Source organism: Terrapene carolina, unplaced genomic scaffold (genome assembly GCF_002925995.2).
Source record: "Terrapene carolina triunguis isolate 2854851 unplaced genomic scaffold, T_m_triunguis-2.0 Scaffold66, whole genome shotgun sequence".
NCBI classification, from domain to species: domain Eukaryota; kingdom Metazoa; phylum Chordata; order Testudines; family Emydidae; genus Terrapene; species Terrapene triunguis.
In genome coordinates this window covers 18,592,140-18,616,271 of record NW_020664417.1, presented here as the reverse complement: position 1 = coordinate 18,616,271, position 24,132 = coordinate 18,592,140, and the positions used below count along the sequence as shown (strand labels likewise).

At 41.8% G+C, this 24,132-nt stretch overlaps 1 protein-coding gene across 1 annotated transcript in view; it reads right to left on the bottom strand.

The window, feature by feature from the left end:
* Positions 1 to 362, bottom strand: part of SMAD1 (SMAD family member 1) — a 73,235-nt gene extending 72,873 nt beyond the window's left edge. The window contains exon 1 of the mRNA XM_024207576.2: positions 177 to 362. The gene's annotated coding sequence lies outside the window, so the exon portion shown is untranslated. The remainder of the gene's footprint in view (positions 1 to 176) is intronic.
* Between the last annotated feature and the right edge of the window lie 23,770 nt (positions 363 to 24,132).

Here is a 24,132-nt window from a genome sequence, read left to right as displayed (position 1 = left end):
GGGGGGAGCAACAAGGCGAAGCGTAGCCACCATTCAAACCACTTCCCTGGCTGCAGCAAGCCCTGCCCGGCCCCGACCAGCCAGCAAGCCCCAGGACGCAGAGGTGGGGTAGGAGGGGGCCCCGCCCAGGCACAGGAGCCGGCTTGGGAGAGGGCAAAGAAGCGCAAAGTTGTTACCGGCTGCTGGGCGGCGAAGCGGGCAGAGGAGACACCGAACCCCGCGGCCGCTCGCTCGCTCGCTCGCTCGCTCCTTCCTCCCCTGGCTGCTGCTGTTGCGGCTCCAGCCGCCAGGCAGCCCTGCACTCGCTCTGCCTCTGCGCCTGGATTGATCTGGTCTCACTGGCGTCAGGCAGTCGGAGCCGCCCAGCCTCCACTTACCCCACTGCCAATATAACACACACACACTCACTCACCAGGCCGGCGAGGGAGCCTCTCCAAATTCCCACCCCCGCCAGCAGCTGCAGCTGCCTTGGGGCCCCTCTACAAAGTACTGGGTCGTGCTCCTCCTGCATTGCTGGATTAGTTTGGTTCGTCAGGGCCAGCCTCTAGCGTTCAAAAATCACGAAAGTGACTTAAAAAGCACGGTTTAAAAAAACAGTAATACATTTTGGCTACTTTTTATTTTCCATCTGGTTTCGCAGTCTTTAGGGTACACTTGCTTCACGTTTCAAATGTGTCCCTGCAAACATGAGGGCTAGTAATTTTTGTATTATTATTATTAAAGCTGATATTCTCACAACAATCTCGTGTTTCCAGGCGTTGTGGCCCCGATTCTGTGGTGCAGTCTGTGCTTTTTGCAGAGATTCACCACCACAGAGTTCATGCCGGGAGCAGAACAAAGTTGTTGAGGAAGAAGACTGAGAGCTTGTCTACACAGCGAAATTTCCTGGCATAACTTAATTTAAACCTGTATAATTATACTGCTATAGTAATGCCAGTAAATTTCCCCATGTAGACAAGATCTAAGTAATATATTAACCTAATTTTAAAATACAGATAAATTGAAGCACAGAGAGGTTATAAGGCCCTGATGTAACACTTTTGCACAGGAGTAATTTTACATGTGTGAGTAGTAGTCCTGGATTACTCACACATATAAAGTAACTCGTGGGTGTCAGGCCATGTCTACATTATGGGCGCTACAGAGACATCCCTACAGTGCCATAGCTACACCACTGTAACCCCATAGTGTAGACACAGCCTACAGCAAGGGAAGGGATTTTTCCTTCACTGTAGGAACACCACCTCCCTGAGCAAGAGTCGCTAGGTTGACAGAAACATTCTTACATGATCCTACACCAGGGATTATGTCGGCATTGCTTCCAATGGTCAGGTGTATGTAGATTTTTGACACCTCTGAGTGCTGTAGCTATGTCAACCTAAATTTTGAGACCAGGCCTCAGTATCTGCAGGAACCTCACCTAAATGACTTGCCCAAGATGACAAAAGAAACCTGTGGCAGAGGTGGGAGTAGAATCTAAATTGTCTGGCTCTCAGGCCTCTGCCACAAGATCACCTTTACTCCCATACAGGTTAATAATGGAAATTCAGCCACCTGTCTGGTAAACAGGCATACAATCAGTATAATAAACACAACAGTGGCAGACATGGGAATTTTGGTAAAGGACATTGGGGTACACCCCCCCCCCCGAACTCAAGAAAAGTATCATGGGTTCTTTAATGTCCACACAAAGCAGCCAGGGCCTTCCTTTAAAAAAAAAGGGGGGATCATCTTGGATTAAATTTTGTATTTTAAATAAACCAGTCCCTTTACCTTTTACCACTTGCACCTTCTATTATTAAAAATGAATGGACTCTAATAATCCAGTTTACTCTGAACCATTTATGCTGTGTTTACTTTTTGTACTTTATTCAATTTGGACAATTAAATTAAACCACTCAGGTTTCCTTTTCTGGTCCTCATGCATCAGTAGAATGCTGCAATGTATGAGTTGAAAATACTACTGTGAAATGCTTACATCCAAACAAAATAAAATATTTCAAATTATTTTTAAGTGTAATGAAAACATTTATAAATAGAGAAGTGCAGAAGAAGGATAAGCTAATTGGCCTATATTGATTGCATTGTGGTAAAACCTACAAACCCCAGACAGGGGTCAGGACCCTATTGTGCCAGGCATATACGCACAGTGATAAGATAGTCCCTGCCTCAAAGATTTAACAATCTAAGAATACCAGGACCAGATCCTTGAAACCAGGTGTTGTTCCACTGACTTCAGTGGGCCCCAATGGGCTGAAGAGTCTGCCCATGTACAGTCCTCACTGTAGGACTGGACCCTAAGGGGATGTGACAAGAAGCTAATTAAGTACTAAGCAGTGCAGTTTGTCAGGTGTCTTGTTAAATCCACAATTTTTGCTATTTTGTGGGGGGGAAGGTTGGGGTTTGTTTGTTTTTTGTGAGGGGGAGGTGGGTGGTGTGATGTAAAGGAGTTATATAGTGCTTTCTATTATTTAGTTAACACTTCTTTGAGGGATGGGGAAGGTCTAAATTTTATAGGCTACCTATCCTAAAAAAAGAACAGGAATACTTGTGGCACCTTAGAGACTAACAAATTTATTTGAGCATAAGCTTTCATGGGCTACAGCCCACTTCTTCGGATGCATAGAATGGAATATATATTGAGGAGATATATATGCACATACAGAGAGGAGATATATCGCCTCAATATATGTTCCATTCTATGCATCCGAAGAAGTGGGCTGTAGCCCACGAAAGCTTATGCTCAAATAAATTTGTTAGTCTCTAGGGTGCCACAAGTACTCCTGTTCTTTTTGCAGATACATACTAACACGGCTGCTACTCTGAAACCTATCCTAAAAATGTGTACTGTAAACAGGTAATTAATTGAAGGGGTGTGTAGAGGCATGGGGAAAGTCAGTCATATGGCAAAGGGCCAGATTTTTAAAGGTAAAGATACAGATAGATATCTAGTGGGATTTTCAAAAGTGATGTTAATTTCTTTGGTGCTTTTGAAAGTCCCACTAGGTGCCTATCTGCATCTTTAGGCACCTAAATACCTTTGAAAATCTAGCCCTAAGAGGTTGCATGCAAGAAGGCAGAGAATGAGAGTGGGAGACAGATGTAAAATGAGAATTTATGTAGGCAGAATTTCCTTAATTGTTTCTTCTTTACCATTCAAATTAAAAACATCCATGCCAGTATTATGATTCAGTGTTGTCTTGTCTTATTTAATACATTCATTATTTTGTGTAACAAATACCTAAAGAAATGCCACTTTTCTGAATAGGATAATTGCTCTCAGTCTCTGGAATTCTTACTGTGAGATGCGAGATCAGAATTTACATGCAGATTATGACAGATGATTTCTAGTTAAAATCAGCCTGGCAGCAGAAGTTTCATTTCGCTTGTTCCCTGGGTTTCTGTTACAGATAGTGGCTTCTGTTGGTGACAATGCTGTGCTGAACTCCCTAGTTTTGCTTCATGTTATGTTCACCAAATTTTTGCCAGGTGGATAGCCAATAATCCAGTAAAACCGGTATTTTCATGAAGTGTTGTTCAATATTGATCAATGTGCAATTTTTTACCTGAATCAAATTAGCTGAAACCATTTTCCTATCATTCATATTGTATTTTGCACAGACCAATAAATAAATAAATGGAAGTGGGGCATTCTGTAAGAGGAAAAGCATTTTTTCCTTCCTCATCATTGATAATGGGTTTTTCACAACTCTAGCTAGAGTTCTGCAGTTTCATATTTGACTTCTTCCTCCGGCTCAATAGTAAAACAATACTGATAACAATACTGCTCTCCCCACCCTCCACCCGGGACAGCCCACTTGATCATTCTTTATGGGTTTTTTTTTTAAATAGGATAGGTGAGGAAGAGATATTAATGAATGCCATATAGGCCATCTGCCTAACCATTATCATTAGAGGATATGAAGGGGGAGAGGCAAGCAACTATGTAAATCTGTTTGGGGAGGATGTCCCATGCATGAGGGACAGCATGAAAGACCACAAAAGTGCTAGTAAGATGCTACTGGGAGAGCTAAAGGACAGAAGAGACTGGATAAGTAAGGTGGAGCTAAACTATGAAGAGCCTTGAAGGTAAGGACCATATATGGTCCTAAGACTGACCAACTTCTACCAGAAAACTTTTGATCACAGTATGGAAATCCATCTGCATGGATGGACCCAATTGCATAATAGGGATCTATCTTTGTTGCCATGTTTGCTACCATACACAAAAAAAGACAAGGATCCTAAAGAAGCCCATTTAATTTCTTAACATACAATTTCTTCCTGAATTAGCCCACCGTGATTAAGTAAGATTTATACAGAATAAACATTGAACTGATAACTTTATAAGATTATTAAACTCATTTCTCTCTGTTTTATTAAATAATACTTCTGCAACAAATCTATCTGGAGATGACAAAGAGGTCTTTGATCAGGTTGAATAATCATTCTTCTTTTCTACTGATGGGATTTGGACCAAAATTCATTACTTGGATAAGATTAATGTACCCAACTATAGCAGCCAAGATCCTTATTAATGGTTATGATTCCAAAAGCCTGCGGCTGAAACATAGTACTACACAGAGCTAACCCTTATCTCTCTTTTTGTTTGCACTTATTATGGAGTCTGATGCAAAGAATTCATTCCAGCAATGGTATTTTTGGTATAGGAATGAGCAATATTGAACAGCAGATTGCATTACATATGTTGAGGATACATTAATTTTTGCCAGTAACCCTATAGTGTCTCTAGCCAATATATTGAAGCAATGTAACATTTTTGGAGAATTTTCTGGATTCAAAATGAATTACAATAAATCAGAGCCTCTCCCTCTAGACTTTGCCCAGGGCCATTTAGAGGCCTTTGAAGATCATTTAACTTTGTCTTGTGCACCACTTTAATTAGGGATATTGGAGTCCATGTAGCCAAAGATTCTTTGGACCTTTTTAAATTAAATGCTTTCCCTTTAGCCACTCAACTTAAAAGATTTACATAACTGGAATAACCTAAACCTATTATTGGTTTCTTGGAAGACACCACTAGAATTAAACTTCACTCCCATCTTAATTACCACTTTCAAGTTCTTACAGTCCCTGTCCTATTTACATCTCATTAAAAAACTACAGAGCAGTATATTAAAATTTATGTACACAGTTGTCAAATACAAAATTGAAGCTTATTTTTTTATCAGAAAAAATCAACAGTGGTTTGGCATTTTCAAACCTAGCTCTTTACTGTTTGGCAACACAGTTAGGTCCATTAGCTGACAGGTACAGAAATGGCTCCCAATATATCCTGTATCAATATATCTCTTTCCTTCTACAGTTTATTTATATCTTCACTAATATAATTAACCTATTTGTTAACTGATGAAAAACACTGTGTAAGAGCTAGGTATTATTATTTATTACTATTAATATTACTCACCATGCAGTGGTTATTAGCTTTTCTAAACAAAGGGTTTTTTTCATTTTGGAATGTATATATGAATTATATTTATACACCAGGCATAAGAGCAGGATTACATGTTTAGTAGTGGAAGGCTAATTGAAAGAGGTCTAAAGTGGAATGTGGAGATTAGTAAAGTTATTCTGAGCATTGGATAAAGGAGGCTGTTCCAGGCATAGGGTACTACACAGAAAAAAAGCAACAAATGGGACATTTCTCTCTTGTATGGCAAGAGACCAGGAAAGACATTGTGCTTCTGTTGTTCATGGCCCAACTAGATGTACATAGGATTCCTAGCAAAGCACTCATAATTAAGTTTTTCAAAGATATAATTGTGCCCAGAGGACATAGAACAGTTTTATGCCAATGCAAATAGTTTGCCCTCTCATATTATTGTGCCTTACTCTATATTGTGTTCACCAATTATAGAAGGTTCTGGGCTCTGTACGTAAAACATGTAGGCAGCCAAACCTTAAACAGCAGGTAAAATCTGCGGAGCCCTGCAAAACCATTTTTGCGGATTGGATGCAGATAAAAAATTTGTATCCACACAGGGGTGTAAAAAGCTGGGCTGCCTAACCTGTTGGCCTGGGGCAATGTGTTCTTGTCTAGTACTTGACAACGATGGTCTTGAAACAAATGTATATATATTATTTTCCATTTGCACTTCCTGGCGCAAATTATGTTGCAGGTCTCAAAAATCCTGACAGTAACACACGATTACACAAGTTGTTGAAAACATGTACATAAAACAGGAAGCACAGAAAGGTAGGACTGGAAAGAACCTCAGTAGGTCATCTAGTCCAGTGGTTCTCAAAGCCGGTCTGCCGCTTGTTCAGGGAAAGCCCGTGGCGGGCCGGGCCGGTTTGTCTACCTGCTGCGTCCACAGGTTCGGCCAATTGCGGCTCCCACTGGCCGCGGTTCACCACTCCAGGCCAATGGGGGCTGCAGGAAGCGGCGCGGGCCGAGGGATGTGCTGGCCGCCCTTCCAGCAGCTCCCATTGGCCTGGAGCAGCGAACCGCGGCCAGTGGGAGCCGCGATCGGCCCAACCTGCGAACACAGCAGGTAAACAAACCAGCCCGGCCCGGCCCACCAGGGGCTTTCCTGAACAAGTGTCGGACCGGCTCTGAGAACCACTGATCTAGTCCAGGCCCCTGCACTGAGGCAGGACTAAGGGTATGTCTACACTTACAGCGCTGCAGCATGTGTGGTGAAGATGCTCTACACTGATGGGAGAGAGCTCCTATTGACATAAAAAAAAAACACCCCCGCTCTCCGCCAACATAGTGCTGTGCACACTAGTGCTTATGCCAGCATAATTTAGGTCTTCAGGGGGGTGGAATATTCACACCACTGAGCGACATAAGTTTTGCCGATATAAGTGGAAGTGTATACATAGCCTAAGTATTATCTAAACCGTCCCTCACAGGTATTTGTCTAACCTGTTGTAGAAGGAAAGCCCTAGAAGAATAAAACTAACTTCAAACTCCATGCCTCTTCCAATCTTCACCAAGCTTTCCTCCCCGAGATAAAATAGCCAAATTGTTGACAGGCAAGTAGAGTAATACTAAATACAAATCTCATCTATACATTATGTACTATTATACACACACACACACACAAACAAACAAACAACTCAACCGATGATTAAATAACTTTATTAAGGTTACAAGGTCAACCACTCAACAGTTAAAAAGTGCTAGAGCAGCCTTATTTCGGGAGCCCTTGTGTATATGCAGTATAATACAATCTTTAATGACATGATCACACACTATATTTTCCACAGGACCCTTGACTCAGACAGTGCACAGGATGGATGGAGCTCAAATAATGAGCAGCTATTCAATATTTTGCTTTCTTCTTGTTCAATGTGAGGCCCTCATCCTTATTTATTACATACTATTCAAACCCTGCTCTGAAGACAGAATTATTAATTTCCTCAGAGGTTTTCTATGGTACTCATCACTGTAGTAGCTGAGTGTTTCACAAACATTGATTAATTTATCTTCGCAAAACTCCAGTGAGGGACGAGGTGCTATTATCCCCATTTTACAGTTGGGGAGCTGGGGCACAGATAGACTACGGTCCAAAATATCCCCAAATTTGGGAGCCCAATCTGAGACATCTAAGACCAGCATTATGTATCTCTTAAGTATTCAGAGTTCAGCTCCCATTCACTTCAGCTGCATCTGAGAATGTAGCACTTCTGAAAATCAAACCCCAGGGTCTCAATCAGATACCCAGAAAATGAGGAAATACACAATTAGTGACCACCTGCAAAAAGTATGGGTGAAGTGACTTACCTAGCATCAGACAGGAACTCTGTGGCAGAGGCAGGTATAGAATTCAGTTCCCCAAGGCAGCATTCACCTGCTTAACTGTGAGACCATCCTTCCTCATCCTGTAATCCCCTGCCTCATTCCCAGTGCACCTGTGGCTCTATGGGCAGGACTTGCTATTGCTGTCGCTGCTGCTGGAGGAGGTGGCAGCTGCTGCGCTACCCCCGCTTTGCTGCCTGCTGGGGGCGGGGGGGAAATGGCGTGGAGCCTTCCCTCGTCGCTCCTGCTGCTGACGACCATCTGCTGGCCTGCAAGGCTGCTGGCCTGCCTGCCTCCACTTACCCACCCTGGGACTATTGCAGCAGAGACTATTATCACATGCCCCCCTTGAAATTTCCCTTCCCCACAGTTTGCATTGGGCTGGTGGGCCTTCTCCTCCCCATGCCTGCCCATCAGCCCCTCCCCCTCACGGTATGCAACCCTCCCCACTGTCTCCCATGGTCCTCCTCGCTTCTAGTTCACTGCTCCCCCCATCTTTTGTAGTCCCCTTCCGCTTGCAGTTTCCTCCCCGGCCATGTATGCTCTCTCTCTTTCCTTGCAGTTCATTGCTCCCTCCCCGTCCCCAGTTTGTTACCTGCCTTCCCTGCCCTGCCCAGCCCCCCTCATCCCCTGCTATTTTGTTATCTGTCCTGCCCAGAGCTCCCCTCTCCTATTGCTGTTTGGTACCTGCTCCACCCCGGAGCCCCTCCACCACTCACTGGTACTTGGCTTCCCAGCCCAGTCCCACCCTTCACTCTTTGTTCCTCTCTGGGTGCCCTCCCTATCCCCTTACTGTTTATTTCCCTGCCTCCCCTGTCCTGCCCAGGACCCCATTTGTCATGTCCCTGTACCACATGGACTGGTTACAGAGCTTGCTTAGACACCAGATGTGTTCATCATAAGATCCTTTAATGCTCTGCCAGGTCTGGTAAAAGTTCCTTTAAATAAAGTATTTTATACATGGTGCCACCTAGTGGCTGAACAGTATAATACAGTTTAGCATTCCGCTACATCTCCCCCTTCCTTCCATTTACCCTATCACGCTATCTTTGAAGTTCAGTATGGATCAATCTGTTGTGCATCTCTGAATTGTACTGGTTTTCTAATTACACAGCCCCAATTTGTTATAACTTGGTCATCTGGCTGTCCATTAGTTGCAACGCTTGGCTGTGGTTTGTTTGGAATCCTTGAGTCGTCTTCTTGTTCTGCATCTGCCATCTGTAGAGTTTGCTCTGTTGATTATAGCTTATTCCTCAGAAAGAACAAGCTATAGATGCAGACAGTTTCTCTTGAACTGTCCACTGTTGGTCTCGACCACATATGATCTGGGAGCTGAATTATTTTTCCTTACGATCGCTGGAGTTATCCATTCTTTTTCTCCATCCAATTTGACGTAAACATAGACACCAGGTTCTATACCTGGCAGTTCTCTGAGTGATGTCTGTTGTAAAAGTGTTCATAGGCTCTTTTAGCCTTTTTATCTGAGTTGGCTACTCTTCATGTCTGGCCACTTTGGAGATAGATTCTTTTCCAAAGTTGGAACAGTAGTTCTGATTTGTCTTCCCATCAGGAGTTGTCCTGGATTATATCCAGTAATTGCTATTGGTGTTGATCTGTAACTCAGGAGAGCAAGAAATGGATTTTCCTGCTGTAGGATTTTCTTGTCTGTCTGTACAGCTCTCTTAGCCTCTCCATTCGCTTCTGCGTAATGTAGGCTGCTAGCATTAGGATCAAAATCATATTTTGTTTGAAAGGATTTAAATTCTGCTGCAGTGAATTATGGTCCATTGTCCATCATTAGTTGTTCTGGAATACTGAAGTAAGCAAAATTGCACTTCATTTTCTCAACAACACTGTGACATGTTATGGCTTTCAACTACATTATTTCTAAATACCTGGAAAAATAGTCCACAATGATCAGGTAATGATGTTCTATGAATTCACATAAATCTGCAGCTAGTCTCTTCTAAGGTCTGTCTGGTAGAGGTGCTGTTATTAAAGGTTCTTTGTGTTGGTCTGTGAGTTCTGCAATGTTCATATGCTGATACTTTATTCTTTATGTTCTTGCTGATGTCTGGCCACCCCACTGACTGGTTGGCCCATTCATGGCATTTAGTTAATCCTTGATGTCCTTCATGGATGAGGTTTAGGATTTCTCCTTTCATTTACCAGTAGTTTGGAATTACAATTCAGTCACCTTTATTCATGAGTCCACTGGACTTGCTTAGTTTTCCACGCACTACAAAGTTCTCTCTTGTCACTTCCTTAGGGTCCTTTAGATACTTGGGCCAGCCAGCCCTAATGTAATTTAGAACTTCCTGAAGTTGAGTGTCTGTCGCGGTTGCTTTTTGTAGCTGGTGTAGTATCTTTTCTGACACTGATCTGTATGTGTCCACAGCATCCACACATGCCTTTATATCATCTTCACGCTCACTGGTAGTTGAGTGCAATGCTGGGCTCTGTGACAGTGTCTGCTACTACCAGATTTTTCCCAGGAACATATTTAGCAATTGGATTAAATCAAATTAACCTTAGCAATAGACATTGGCATCTCAGCAGTGCTTGATCCAGGTCTTTTCTGTTGATGAGGGTTACAAGCGGTTATGGTCTGTTATCCGTGTAAGAGAATCCAGTCCATACAGATATTTGTAAAAGTCCTCACATTCCCATACACTGGCCAGGCACTCTTTTTCAATTAATCCATATAGGTTTTCTGTTTCTGTGAGGGTGCGAGAGCAAAATTCAACTGGCTTCCACTCAGAGCCATGTTGTTGCAATAGTACACTACCTATGCCATATCTGCTTGCATCCACACTGGCCATTATGGGTTTGTTCACATGATAGTACTTGAAAACTGGAGGTGTTGAGATAATTTCTTTTACCTTTTTAAAGGCAATTTTTTGATTTGGCCTTCGTAGCCAAGATGTGTTGGACATGGATAGTTCATTCAGAGGTTCAGTTATTATAAAAAGGTCTTGTAGGTATCAACCAAAGTAATTTACCATCCCCAGTATCTGTCTCTGTTCTGGTACATTAGTTAGTGCATTCAATTCTCAAATAGCTTTTACTTTCTCAGGGCGAGGACTGATTCCATCTTTGTTTATTGTCTGTCCCAAAAACGTGAATGGGGTGGTGGAAAACACATTTTCCCTTGTTTAGTTTCTGTCTGAACTGACTGATTAGGTTTAGGATTTTGTGGTGTTTGTCCACCAAAGATCCATGTGTCAGTATATTGTCCATGAAAATGACAATGCCATCTGTATTGGTTAACAGTTCTGACATCTTTCTTTGGAAAATTTCAGGTGCACTGGTAATTCCAAAAGTTAATCTTCAAAAGCAAAATCTCCCAAAGGATGTGATAAATGTAGTCAGTTTAGCACTTTCTGTGGGTAAAGAAATTTGCCAGAATCCGCTTGAGGCATCCTGCTTTGTGAATATTGTAACTTCTTTCACTTTGGGGAGGAAGTTATCCAGTGATGGGAGGATATATTTTTCTCTCACGACTGATGCATTAAGTCTTTTAAGATCCACACACATTTGTATTTTTCCATTTTTTCTTTATAACTGGTACCAATGGGGCACACCATGCTGATGGCTCAGAGATTCTCAATTATGCTAATCTATTCCATTCTCTTTCACTCAGTTTCCACTTTATGAAGTAATGGGATAGGAATCCTGCAAGGTGCATGGTTCAGCATTGTCTCTTAAGGTTATTTGTACTGCATCTCCCTTCACAATTCAGAATCACCAAATATTCCATCAAATTCTTCCACCTTTCTCACTAGGCCCATCATGGCTGCCATGCTGCACCTGAGAAGGCAGTTGGTCTGTGGTCCTTTGTTCACAACAGACCTCTCCACTTGAGCTAATGGAGTAACTGACAGGAGTAGTAGGTTGTCATCCCTCTGTGGACCAGCATAGGGGGATGAGATATTGTGCTAGTGGGTTTCACAGCTATTTTCTGACAGTTAAGGAATGGTGAGACACAGGAACTTTGAATTCCATCCCAGGCTTTGAAGGGGAGTGTTCTCTAGTGGCCACAGACCCTTCTTCCCATTCTCCCCAAGCTTAACCCTGTTCACTGCAGCCTATTCTTGCCCCCAACCTGTCTTTTCCCACCCCATCTTTTCCTCCCAGTCCTGTTCTCCCCAGCCAGTCCCAGTCTCCAATCCATGCCAAATTTCAAGTCCCTCCACCAAAGTATGCAAGGTGCAAGACCTTATCAAAGAAAAGGTTGCCAGAATTCAACATGAACAAAACAACATTTTTCTCTAACCTTGTTCCTTAGAAATGACTGAACCATTTTGGCTGAAATTTAAAATTAATCAGTCCAGATTTAGGCAAACAACTTGCATAGAAAATTTCAGCTTGAATGGTTTATGTCTGGCAAAGTTACAACCAACTGAAAAATGGTTTTATAATGGGAAGTGTTAGGCAACCTTAATAATAGGTGGCACTACCAGCCCTGCCTGTAATACAGTTTGAAAGGTCAGAGCATGATAAACACATGTGCAGATCATGCTTTCGGTGGAAGTGAGAGGGAAAGAATGGGCTACGCAGCTGATCAACACCTATGAAATCATTTTCCTGCATCCCTCTCTCAAGAATCCCTGAACATGGCAAAATGTCAAATACAAAAACATAAAACAGTTGCCATTTGGACTGAAGTAGTTTACTATGTAATGCATGAAGAACACTTGTGATAGCTATAATATCGCCTGTATGAATATGTATTAATCATTCTGCTTGGAAACAGAGAAGGGCAACATGTGATAAAGTATAGCAATAGAGAGTACCTCAGCACTCATGAAATACAATATACAGTTGTCAGAGAGCAACCAGCTGAAGGGGCATAACTCAGATTTATGACCTGCGCTTATACAGTCTTACACTGTGATCTCATCAAATCTCGAGTTAAGCAGGTCAGGCCCGGTCAGTGCGTGGATGGAATATGCTCAAGGAAAAACACAGCTATTGCAGGAAATTATGGTGATGATTCAGCTGCTGATTCTTCCTGCTGAGTCACTTTTGAAACTTTGCCCCACCACTGATCAGATCCTCAGGTGGCCAAATTACACCAGCAGAGAATCCGACCCAATGTGTCTGAGGGAGGAGCCATCTTTTAGATGGGAAATTAAATAAAAATCCTTGCTTGTGATTAACTAACTGTCTCGATTTTTATGTTGGAGTACAGGAGTCATAGGAAAATTCCAATGTAGGCAATACATTTTGCCTCTCTGCATTCCCCCCACCCCCAGCATAGATATCACATTTTGTTTTTTAAATGGATGTTGTACACTTACTTATTCAATATATTCGCACTGACAGGCTTTGTAGAACAAGTATGTTTTCAGAGGGAATTTCAATGAAGTAAGGAAGGTTGTTTGATCCTTCCCTTCTTTTGTTCAGAGTCCTCCACAACACACAGTTTTCCATGTAATCTTTCTACTCTAATGCAACACAAAGAAGAAATTGAAATTGTTTAAAAACTGCAATCATCATAAAATGTACCTAACAAGAGCCATCTAAAATAAATATACACCTCTACCCCGATATAACGCGACCGGATATAACACGAATTCGGATATAATGCAGTAAAGCAGTGCTCCGGGGGGGGGGGCGGGGCTGCGCACTCCGGTGGATCAAAGCAAGTTCAATATAACGCGGTTTCACCTATAACGCGGTAAGATTTTTTGGCTCCCAAGGACAGTGTTATATCGAGGTAGAGGTGTATTCTATAATCTATTCTTTGTAGGGGGAACTCCCTTAGAAAGAGAAATATTCCCTTTCCATTTATTTTCATCCCACCCCACTTCCCATAACTCATATTCACCCATATCTTTTGTCACTTCTGATATGTTTTACATCTAATTTTGATGTTAAGTTTCTTGGTGCAAATACCGTATCTATACATCTGACTTCAAAGCACTATGCACACCCATTGCATCATATACAATTGTCACGTTTTAAAAAAAATGTGAGCATTACATTAAAAAAAATTTAAGGAAGTGACATCTACACTTCTGGGGGAATTTAGGTAGGTAGAATGTAATTACCCTAACTAGAATTTGGTCAAGACGTTAGGTTAACACCACTAAGCTCACATGAAAAGTGCTTGTGGGATCTTTGACAATTGAAAGTGGTAAAAACATTGGTTTCAGATTGCTTTCAAAATATAGCACCTTCAGCTCATTAAGGATTAAAATAATTTACAAACATAATGCTATACATATCTCCTTGGGATTTGAATATATATTGGTCTATCTAGTCTATACATAAGTACATACATACATTTCTGGATTCTTCAGGATGAAAAGCACTCAAATACATGTTATTTCAGCTGTGTGTCCTTTTATCTTTGGCAAAAGCAAATCAGAGAGGCAGTACCTGTTTGTTCTGTCAGAGGAATAACTTTGATTTGTGGGTATAACCACATTAAAGATAGCTCATCGGTCTCCCAGGTACTGCAGTGCCATTTATAACAGACAATTATCCCTGCTTGGAGCAGCTCTCATGATCTAGTGATTGTAAATGTCTGTTATCAAAGCAAAGCTAGCTAAATGCTACATGTTTCTCTTTAAAGCTGATTTGATCCTCTGGTGCTATCCGTCATCCTCAGAGTTTTCCCTAGTGTATGGATATCAGTTTTCAGTGTAGTCATGCTCAATGCTGACTTTTTGATGTGATCTAGCAGGGCCAGCTTCAGAGTAAGTACATGGCTTACTGTTCCACTCTTCTGTGGGCAGGGACTATACAGTATTGTACAGAGAACAAGCAGAGCAACATGCCTGTGTCTACACTAGCACACTTCAGGAAATCTTCCACTATTACACTATCACAGATGCAGCTCCACTTGAGGCAGCAATGGTTAAAAGACATAGCAAATGTGTTTTTAACACTGTGGCCTGGTCTACACAGGGCAAGATTGCCAAAACATTAAAATTGGTTTTAAAATTAGTTGGAGATGCAGAGAATACAAGGCTCCAGGAGCAATAACTGCTCTGAAAGCCATTTTAACTAGACTGGTTATAATAAAAACAGTTAGTTGAACCGATATTAGCAATGTTTGGAACCCTAGTGTAGACAGCCCACCAGATGTTAAGACCGTTTTCAGCACTACATCATCTAATTGCTGGGGGTAAGTAATCGACTCAGTGCTGAAAACAATGTTGGCAGCTGGCAGGCTGTCTACGCTAGTGCTCTTAACATTTTCAGAAATGTCCCTATTAAAACAATTTTGTCCCATATATACAAATACACTGTCAGCGACAGGTCATTTTCCTAGCATAGAGGGCTAAGGCCCTGAGATTTGAGCAGGCAGACCCCTATGAGAGTGTATGGGCCCACTGATGTCAGTGCAACAGGGATCTCATTACAAAACTTGATCTTTAAATTGACAGTTTCTGGTCCTGTCCTCCAATCATTACCATGCATAGTACTGGCTAACATGAATAGACTCAATGCAGGTTTGGACCTTTTGTTAGTGAATTGTACAGCACCAGTAACATCATTGGCGCTTAAATATATTTTTAACAATATTAATTATAAATTGAGTGTTTTATCACTAATTCTTATGAATGAGCTTTACTGTAAACATCCTTCAAGAAGCTTGAAAATAATTTCTAATTTTGCTTATTTTCATCTGACACATTGTTTATTCCCCTATATTACTAATAAAGCTAATGACATTGTTTCCTTGTTTGCACGTTGGCATCGGCAAATGGTTTGACATTGTTCCGGTGACCATGTTTGTTCACTTTTGCTGCACAAGCAACAGGAATAATTCATGGGTGAAATACTGGCTGTTTTCAAGTCAATAGCAAAACTCCCATTGAATTCAATAGGGCCAGGGTTTCACCCCATATGTTTTGGAAGAAATCCACAAAACATTGTGGCTGTTTTTCATTTATAAAAATACCAAAAACAACCACAATCCAAATGACAATGAACATTATTAAAAAAAAATTTTAAAGTCCATATTTACCCTAAACTCCATTAGGATTTTTTCCTGACAAATCAATCAATTGTAGTTAAAAATTCAGTTTTATTATCTAAATAATTTAAATACTCAAGAGAAACATGATACAAAGAAATGTTTGACAGTTTTTACTTGCCTTTTAGAAGCTTGTGGAGTTCCACAGCTGTTTGTTTCTTGTTATCTTTCCAGTGCTGTAAGTCTGGTCTATACTAGGACATTTATCTGTTGATGAATTATAGGTGTCAGTAATGGGTGTGCTGAACCAAAGCTGAAAATAGTTTAACTTCCAGTCTAGATGCTGTTGCTAGCTCTTGTGATTTTATCATGAGTTTTGTGATATCTAGTGTTTTTCTCAAACCTCATCTCCTGGAGTAACGGGATTACATGAGAATCTCAACTTTCATTACAAAAGTAAGGTTCTAGCCCTCATGGTTGCAAGACAAAGCTTGAAAACATGACCTAGGCATACCCTAAAGGCTCAAAAAACAGAAGGCAAAGAAAAAAAACTCAAATTATTGTTATAATTATATAATTGGACTCTATAACTTTTATGCCACTAGAGAGCTACTTAAAAATAATTTTGGAACAATTGAAAGACTTCTTGGATGTTCACGTATTGGCTAACTCATGATGCCTCACTTCTGGAGAATTTCACACTATTTATTTCAGACCATTTTCCCAGGTTTTCAAGATCATTTTGAATTCTAACTCTGTCCTCCAAAGTGCTTGCAACCCCTCCCAGCTTGGTATCGTCTGCAAACTTTATAAGTGTACTCTCTCTGCTATTATCCCAATCATTTATGAAAGTACCTAGGACAGATCCCTTCAGGACCCCACTCAATATGTCCTTGCAGCTTGACTGTGAACCATGGATAGCTACTCTTGGAGTACACTTTTCCAACCAGTTGTGCACTCACCTTATAGTAGTTTCATGTAGGCTATATTTCCCTAGTTTGCTTATAAAAAGGTTATGTCAGACAGTATAAAAAACCTTACTAAAGTCAAGATATATCACATCTACCCTTATCCACAAGGCTTGTTACCTGTCAAAGAAGGATATTATATTGGTTTAACGTGATTTCTTCTTGACAGATCCATGATGACTGTTACTTATCACTTTATAATCTTTTAGGTGCTTACAAACTGATTGTTTGATTATTTGCTCCATTATCTTTAAGGCAGTGTTTCCCAAACTTGGGACGCTGCTTGTGTAGGGAAAGCCCCTGGAAGGGTCAGACCGGTTTGTTTACCTGCCGCGTCCGCAGGTCTGGCCGATCGCGGCTCCCACTGGCTGCGGTTCGCTGCTCCAGGCCAATGGGAGCTGCTGGAAGCGGCGGCCAGTACGTCCCTCGGCCAGGGCCGCTTCCCGCAGCCCCCATTGGCCTGGAGCAGCAAACCGCGGCCAGTGGGAGCCACGATTGGCCGGACCTGCGGACGCGGCAGGTAAACAAACCGGCCCGGCCCGCCAGGGGCTTTCCCTATACAAGCGGCATCCCAAGTTTGGGAAACACTGCTTTAAGGATATCAAAGTTAACGTGCCTGGTCTATAATTCCCTGGGTTGTTCTTATTCCCTTTTTATACATAGGTACTATGTTTGCCCTTTTCTAGTCCTCTGGCTTCTCTCCATGAGTTCTCAAAGATAATTGACATTGGCTCAGCAATCTCATAAGCCAGTTCCTTAAGTATTCTAGGAGGAATTTTTTCAGCCCCTACCAACTTGAAGTCATCTAATTTGTCTAAGGGTATGTCTGCACTGTAATTAGACACCCGTGTCAGCTGACTCGGGCTCTCAGGGCTTGGGCTGTGAGGTTGTAAAATTGTAGATGTTCTAGCTCGAGCTGGAGCCTGGGCTCTGGGACCTTCCCCCCTCATCTCTTCCACTCTGCAAACACATATTATAAGCAATATCCTCACCAGCGATTATTAATTTATACAAGTGCTCAAAACAATAGTACCTGCCAGGTACACAGGTGTTGTTTATACAAAGGTAGGGCACAGCCCGCAACAACATTTAGAAGGGACTTCAAGGCTTTTAGTGTGACCATGCTCTTCTAAATAAAGAAGCAAAAACTATTTATACAATAATTTGGGGGTTTTCCATTATATTTGTGACTGGGTTTGTCATATCTAGGTATGGTGCAGGATCTTTCTGAGTTCCCACGACATTCTGTATTTCTTTCACAATAAGTACTATAATTATAGTTCTAAAATGGGCTAAAACAAAATAAATAGAGTTTATTTTTTTGTAATGTGGTGTCACCGAGGTCACTCACTGCTAGCAGTGCCTCCTGCTGGCCACCCTGGGAATTAGCTCCACCAGGCTTTCACACTCCGTCGGGTGGTGTCTCCCACCATCCTGTCTCGCTCTGGGGCCACTCTCACTCTCGGATCTGCAGTCTCCTTTTCGTGGCTTGGCCTTCCAGCCAGGTCACTAATATCCTCCCCTTCCAGGGAATTCAAAGTCCTTCCAGACCCGCTGTCTGTCTGGCATCTCCAATGCCTTTGCCACTTCCCAGTAGGGGAACCCAGGCCCTCCCTCTAAACTGGGTTCCAGTCCAGGGACCCTATAACAAGCAGCAAAGGTCTCTTCACAGTCTGGCCCCTTGCCACTGTTTCCCTGGGCTTCTTTCTACTCATCTGCCATCCCCCCTCTCTGGGCTTGCCAGCCTCCCAACTCCTTCTACTCAGCCTACTTCCCTGCCTTCCTGCAGCCCTCTTGCTGCTCACTGCTCCTGGGCTTTATACAGTTCCCACCTGTTCCTGCCTAGCTGAGCCTACTTCTAATTAGTGTCATGCTCCCTGGTTCCTCCTCCAGGTGCACCCGGTGGAGTTGATTGGCTTGCCAGGCCAGCTTAGCTCCTTTCAACCCTGTGTGGGGCAGCCACCACATCACACCTGGTCTCCACAGTCAATAGCTTGACAGTAGGAACTGCTTCCTCTTTGCTGTACCCAGACAGAGGGGAGCCTTCTTGGCCTCACAGGTAAAACACAGTTATGTAGTACTGACTGGCAGGTCTTGTGAGCACCCTGCAACACTTTCAACAAGGTGGAAATAGAAGAATTAAAATCTTCTCTCTTCAATAACTTTATGAATAATTTAGGAATTCCCCCCTTCTCCTGTTTGTTTCTTATCTCCATTGATTATTAAACAATACTCTTTACATCTAGACTATGCACAGGCTTGTCTGTAAGGCAAGTTAGTTTGCATCAAGCTGGGCTGTAAATCTACAGTGCACGACCGTGCCGCACACTTAGTCACCTTGTGGACCTTGCTACTGTGCCCTAAAAGTTCCGTAGTGCACTTTGACCTACTTCTGTTTGAAACAGCAGTAGGTCAAAGCACACTATGGAACCTCTAGTGTGCGGCAGCAGGCTCCATGCAGCTAGTCAGTGTGCAGCACTCTAGTGCACTGTAGATTTATACCCTAGCTCGCTGCGCACTAATGCTCCCCAGAGAGGTGCCCTTAATTTTGGCATTTCCTAACTTTTGAGTGCTCAACTTTTCAACCTCAATAGCATGGGTTATGGAAAAACAATACAATAAAATAAATAAAATAGAAAAAATAAATAGCAGGCCTTCTCAGGGGGAGCACATGAAGGATCTAGTGTGACATGTATTCTTCTCTCACACTGGCTGGTGTTGGTTCAGTGATAACCTGCCATTTCAAAGAAAATACTCTCCCAAGTTAAAAGTGTGCATGTGCCCACACACGTGCTCTATAGCAAAAGAGCACTGAATGCTGCATGTGTTCACACACTTGGACACACACACACACACACACACACACACAATCTGTAACAAAGGACTACTGAAATCTACATGCACTAACTCTGAGATTTGTGCTTACTGAAGTCAGCATTCTAGTCCTCACTTAGGGCCTGTACTTGAGTGCTGCTGTCTGTCTGACATCTCTAATGCCTTTGCCACTTCCCAGTAGGGGAACCCAGGCCACCCTCTAAACTGGGCGCCAGTCCAGGGACCCTATAACAAACAGCCAAGGGTTCTTCACAGTCTGGCAATGTGGGTTGTGCAATGCCTTCAGGAAACTCTCACTACCTCAGAGAATTATTATCATTAACTTTTGTATCGTGGTTAATGCCTACAGGCCCAATTCTGCAAGGCACCGAACAAACACATTGCAATGGCAGTACTTTCCCCAAGAGTTCACAATTAAATGATAAACCATAACAGGGGAGTGAGCAAAACACATGGCCCGAGAGGAGAGGGAGAGAATGGGGTAACAAAATAATAGGCTGTTTTAGCACAGACTACATGTGTGCTCATCTAGCCCTTAATCCCATAAGGATAATCAAGGTCAAACCGTATTCACTTAGTCATATGTCCAGGCCCATTGACTTCACTGGGCCCTAGTAAACAAAATCTGACCAAAAAAATGAGGTGGTTGGGTAGATTTGAAAAAAATTTTGTCATTGCCCTGGTACTGCCCATTAAATCCAAGGCACAGAACATTTATATATCACATACGAGACACACAAGATAACCAAAGCATGGCGTTCTGGCACCTAGAAAGCACTGATTGTCTACTCTTGACCCTGTACTAGTATTTTGTTATAGCACTCCCGAAGTTATTACCCTGTATCTACATAAGGAAACAGTAGACTCCATTTTAGCTTTCTTTCCAAAGCAGGTAGATGACCCCACAACTGAAAAAATATGGCAAGTATTTATTAAGTGGACTCACTATTAAACACAGAATAAAACATTTAATGGACCATTCTGAAACCTTCCTGGAATTTTGTCACCATTTCTGAGAGATGATCTGCACATTACTTCAGACTGGTATTATATCTATACTGTAGGTAAAAAACAAGAGTGATTTTTAGGAGACCATGAAAATGTACCAAGTGACATCTCTAAGAATGGACCCAACCCCAGCGTGAGGAACAGAGCCACATTGTAAAAACTGAACAGGAGCTAGGGAATACCTTACAAGTATTTTTAAACGCAAACTTCCAAAAATTTGAACAATGAAGTCTCAAATAATATAAAATGGCACAAGAACTTAAATACAACTCAATTAACTTGGAAGTCTACTGAATCTAAAGGTCACCACTTTGCTTAAATAACCTGAATCTATTATCTGTTCAATTCATTTAAAAGTGTTCAGGGGAGGGGGGATATTTACATTGTTGCTAAATTAGCCTTTTCCTTAAGGGCCTGATTCAAAGCTCATGGAAGTCAATATGAGTCTTTTTATTGACTACTATGAGCTTTGGATCAGGGCTTGTGGCATTTTTTGGATAACAAACACTGTTCAGTAGTTAAAGTTACATACAGACTTCCATTATAAAACTCTGTTTTCACAGGCACATAATTTTCTTAAAAGATAAAACTTCCCATGCTTCATCTCTAAAACAGTGGATACTTCTTGTGACTCAACCTCCCCCGCACACACCCCTTCCTCCCAGCAAGCATGAACTATAAAGGGACTCTGTCTGGTCACATTTTGCCCCATATTTCATTTTGTAAAAACAATGTTTTGTGAAACCTACTGCCACCAGACATTTTTCTATTATTCTTTTTTTAATTCCAGTGTAAATAGTTACCTGGAAAACAAAATCCCCCTGTATTGCCTGACATTCAAACATTGCAGTATTGTGCTGATGTAGGAGAACCTGAAGGGAAAATTAGCTAGTAGCACAAGTGAAAGTGACTAATCTATTTCTATTATCTAAAATGAAAGAAATGAAAAAATTAAACAGCATAGATAGTGAAAAATAAATTAGATGTATTCTACCATCAGAAAATGCAGGTCTGGAAGGAAAGTTCTGAGCATAAATTAATGCTGACCTTAGCCAGGGTAATTTGCTCTCTTCAGTGTCTGCAGCTGTGTAGTTACTAGGGAGTTCTCTGGCTCCATGTGCTTTTTCACATCTGTCAGCTCAATCAGAGATACAATTTTACTGTAAAAATCTAGCACTCAGGGACAGTGTGTGGATTTGTGACACTCCCTGAAGGACTTAGAATCTTTAAACTAACAGATTACAACAAAACACAATATAATATTCTCATCTGTGATAGTTATAATATTGCTCCAAAAGTCTGCATGTCACAGAATGTAATGGAAAATGATATCCATTTTCCTTTGGTCAGCTCCCTGAAAATCCAAAACATGGGTAAACAGAGCTACAGCATATGAGACAATAAGTTTGGCACACATTTTTGAAACTTCATACTTATGGGATGAGCAAAATGAGTAAATTTTTGTTTTAATTGCCTTACAACACCATATGTGAGCAAATACAATGGAAAGGGAACAGATTGCAAGGGGGTTATAAGTGACTTTTCCAGCTGTTGCTTATACGGCAGTCTAGTGACTCTTCATCATTTTCAACATCAGATGGATAGGTTGCTTCCACACACTGAATTTTATAGCCTAGCAATATACAATTCTTGACAAGCACACATGGTAAGGTTATGCAACAGGAGTGGCAACATTTTGTAACATGTGGCATGCATGTCAGTGAAGTGAGAGATATGTCACATTTGTTTTTGTATGCACTTAAGATGTGTGTTGCCACAAGTTAGCATGTGTCATGGTATAGTTTAGATCAGTGGTTCTCAACCAGGGGCACATGTACCCCTGGGGGGCGGGGGTCTTCCAGGGAGTACATCAACTCATCTAGATATTTGCCTAGTTTTACAACAGGCTACATAAAAAGCACCAGCGAAGTCAGTACAAACTAAAATTTCATACAGACAATGACTTGTTTATACTACTCTATATACTATACAGTGAAATGTAAGTTCAATATTTATATTCTAATTGATTTATTTAATAATTATGTGGTAAAAATGAGAAAGCAAGTAATTTATCAGTAATAGTGTGCTGTGACACTTCTGTATTTTTATGTCTGATTTTGTAAGCAAGTAGTTTTTAAGTGAGGTGAAACTTGGGGGTACTCAAAACAGATCAGACCCTGAAAGGGGTACAGTCATCTGGAAAGGTTGAGAACCACTGGTCTAGATGGCAGGGTGACTAAAGCCTCAATGTGGTGTGTGACATGCCTCTACTTCAGTGGAACGTATGCTCAAAAATGCTGCCATCCTTAATGTATAATATTGCCTTGTGCAATGCTGTTCTTAATTTTATGCAGCCTTTGGTGGAGTGTGATATATTGTTGGTCCATAATTGCGAAAGATTACATGTTTTCTAAATATTATTAAAGATATCTTCAAAACTATATACTGAGATTTCTCTAAAAAAAAAAAAAACTTACCTCCCCTCCCCCCCCATGTAATCCTGCTATGTGAACTTTTAATTAAAATAAAAAATTGCATCGGAACCTCTTCTCAAACTATATTTTAGGTAAAGAAAATACAGATGGAGTTACAAAGGTAATTGCAAGCCAACAAAATTTTAATTAATCTAGAATGACTAAGAACATTATGTACATAGGCAATAAAATAACTTATTGTTATTTGCACACTATCATCTCTGTATGTTCATTGTTGTGAATTGTTGTGTTACTTAAAGTAACTAAAATTTAAGCCAGGGTATGTCTACACTACGAAATTAGGTCGATTTTATAAAAGTCGATTTTTAGAAATCGATTGTATACAGTCGATTGCGTATGTCCCCACTAAGCGCATTAAGTTGGCGGAGTGCGTCCTCAGTACCGTGGCTAGCATCGACTCATGGAGCGGTGCACTGTGGGCAGCTATCCCACAATTCCCGCAGTCGCCGCTGCCCACTGGAATTCTGGGTTAAGCTCCCAATGCCTGATGGGGCAAAAACATCATCGCAGGAGGGTTTGGGTACATGTCATCAGTCTCCCCTCCCTCCTTCCGTGAAAGCAAGTGCAGACAATCATTTTGTGCCTTTGTTCCTGGGTTATCCGTGCAGACGCCATAGCACGGCAAGCATGGAGCCCGCTCAGCTCACCGCTGCTGTTGTGAGCATTGTAAACACCTCGCACATTATACTGCAGTATGTGAAGAACCTGGCTAAGAAATGGCAGCTTGAGGATGATTGTGAGGAGGACATGGACACAGACATTCCTGAAAGCACGGGATGTGGCAATTGGGACATCATGGCGGCAGTGGGGCAGGTTGATACAGTGGAATGCCGATTCTGGGACTGGCAAACAAGCACAGACTGGTGGGACCGTATAGTGTTGCAGATATGGGATGATTCCCAGTGGCTGCGAAACTTTCGAATGCGTAAGGCCACTTTCTTGGAACTCTGTGAGTTGCTTTCCTCCACCCTGAAGCGCAGGAATACCAAGATGAGAGCTGCCCTGACAGTTGAGAAGCGAGTGGCGATAGCCCTGTGGAAGCTTGCAACGCCTGACTGCTACAGGTCAGTCAGGAATCAATTTGGAGTGGGCAAATCTACTGTGGGGACTCAGTGGCGTAGCCAG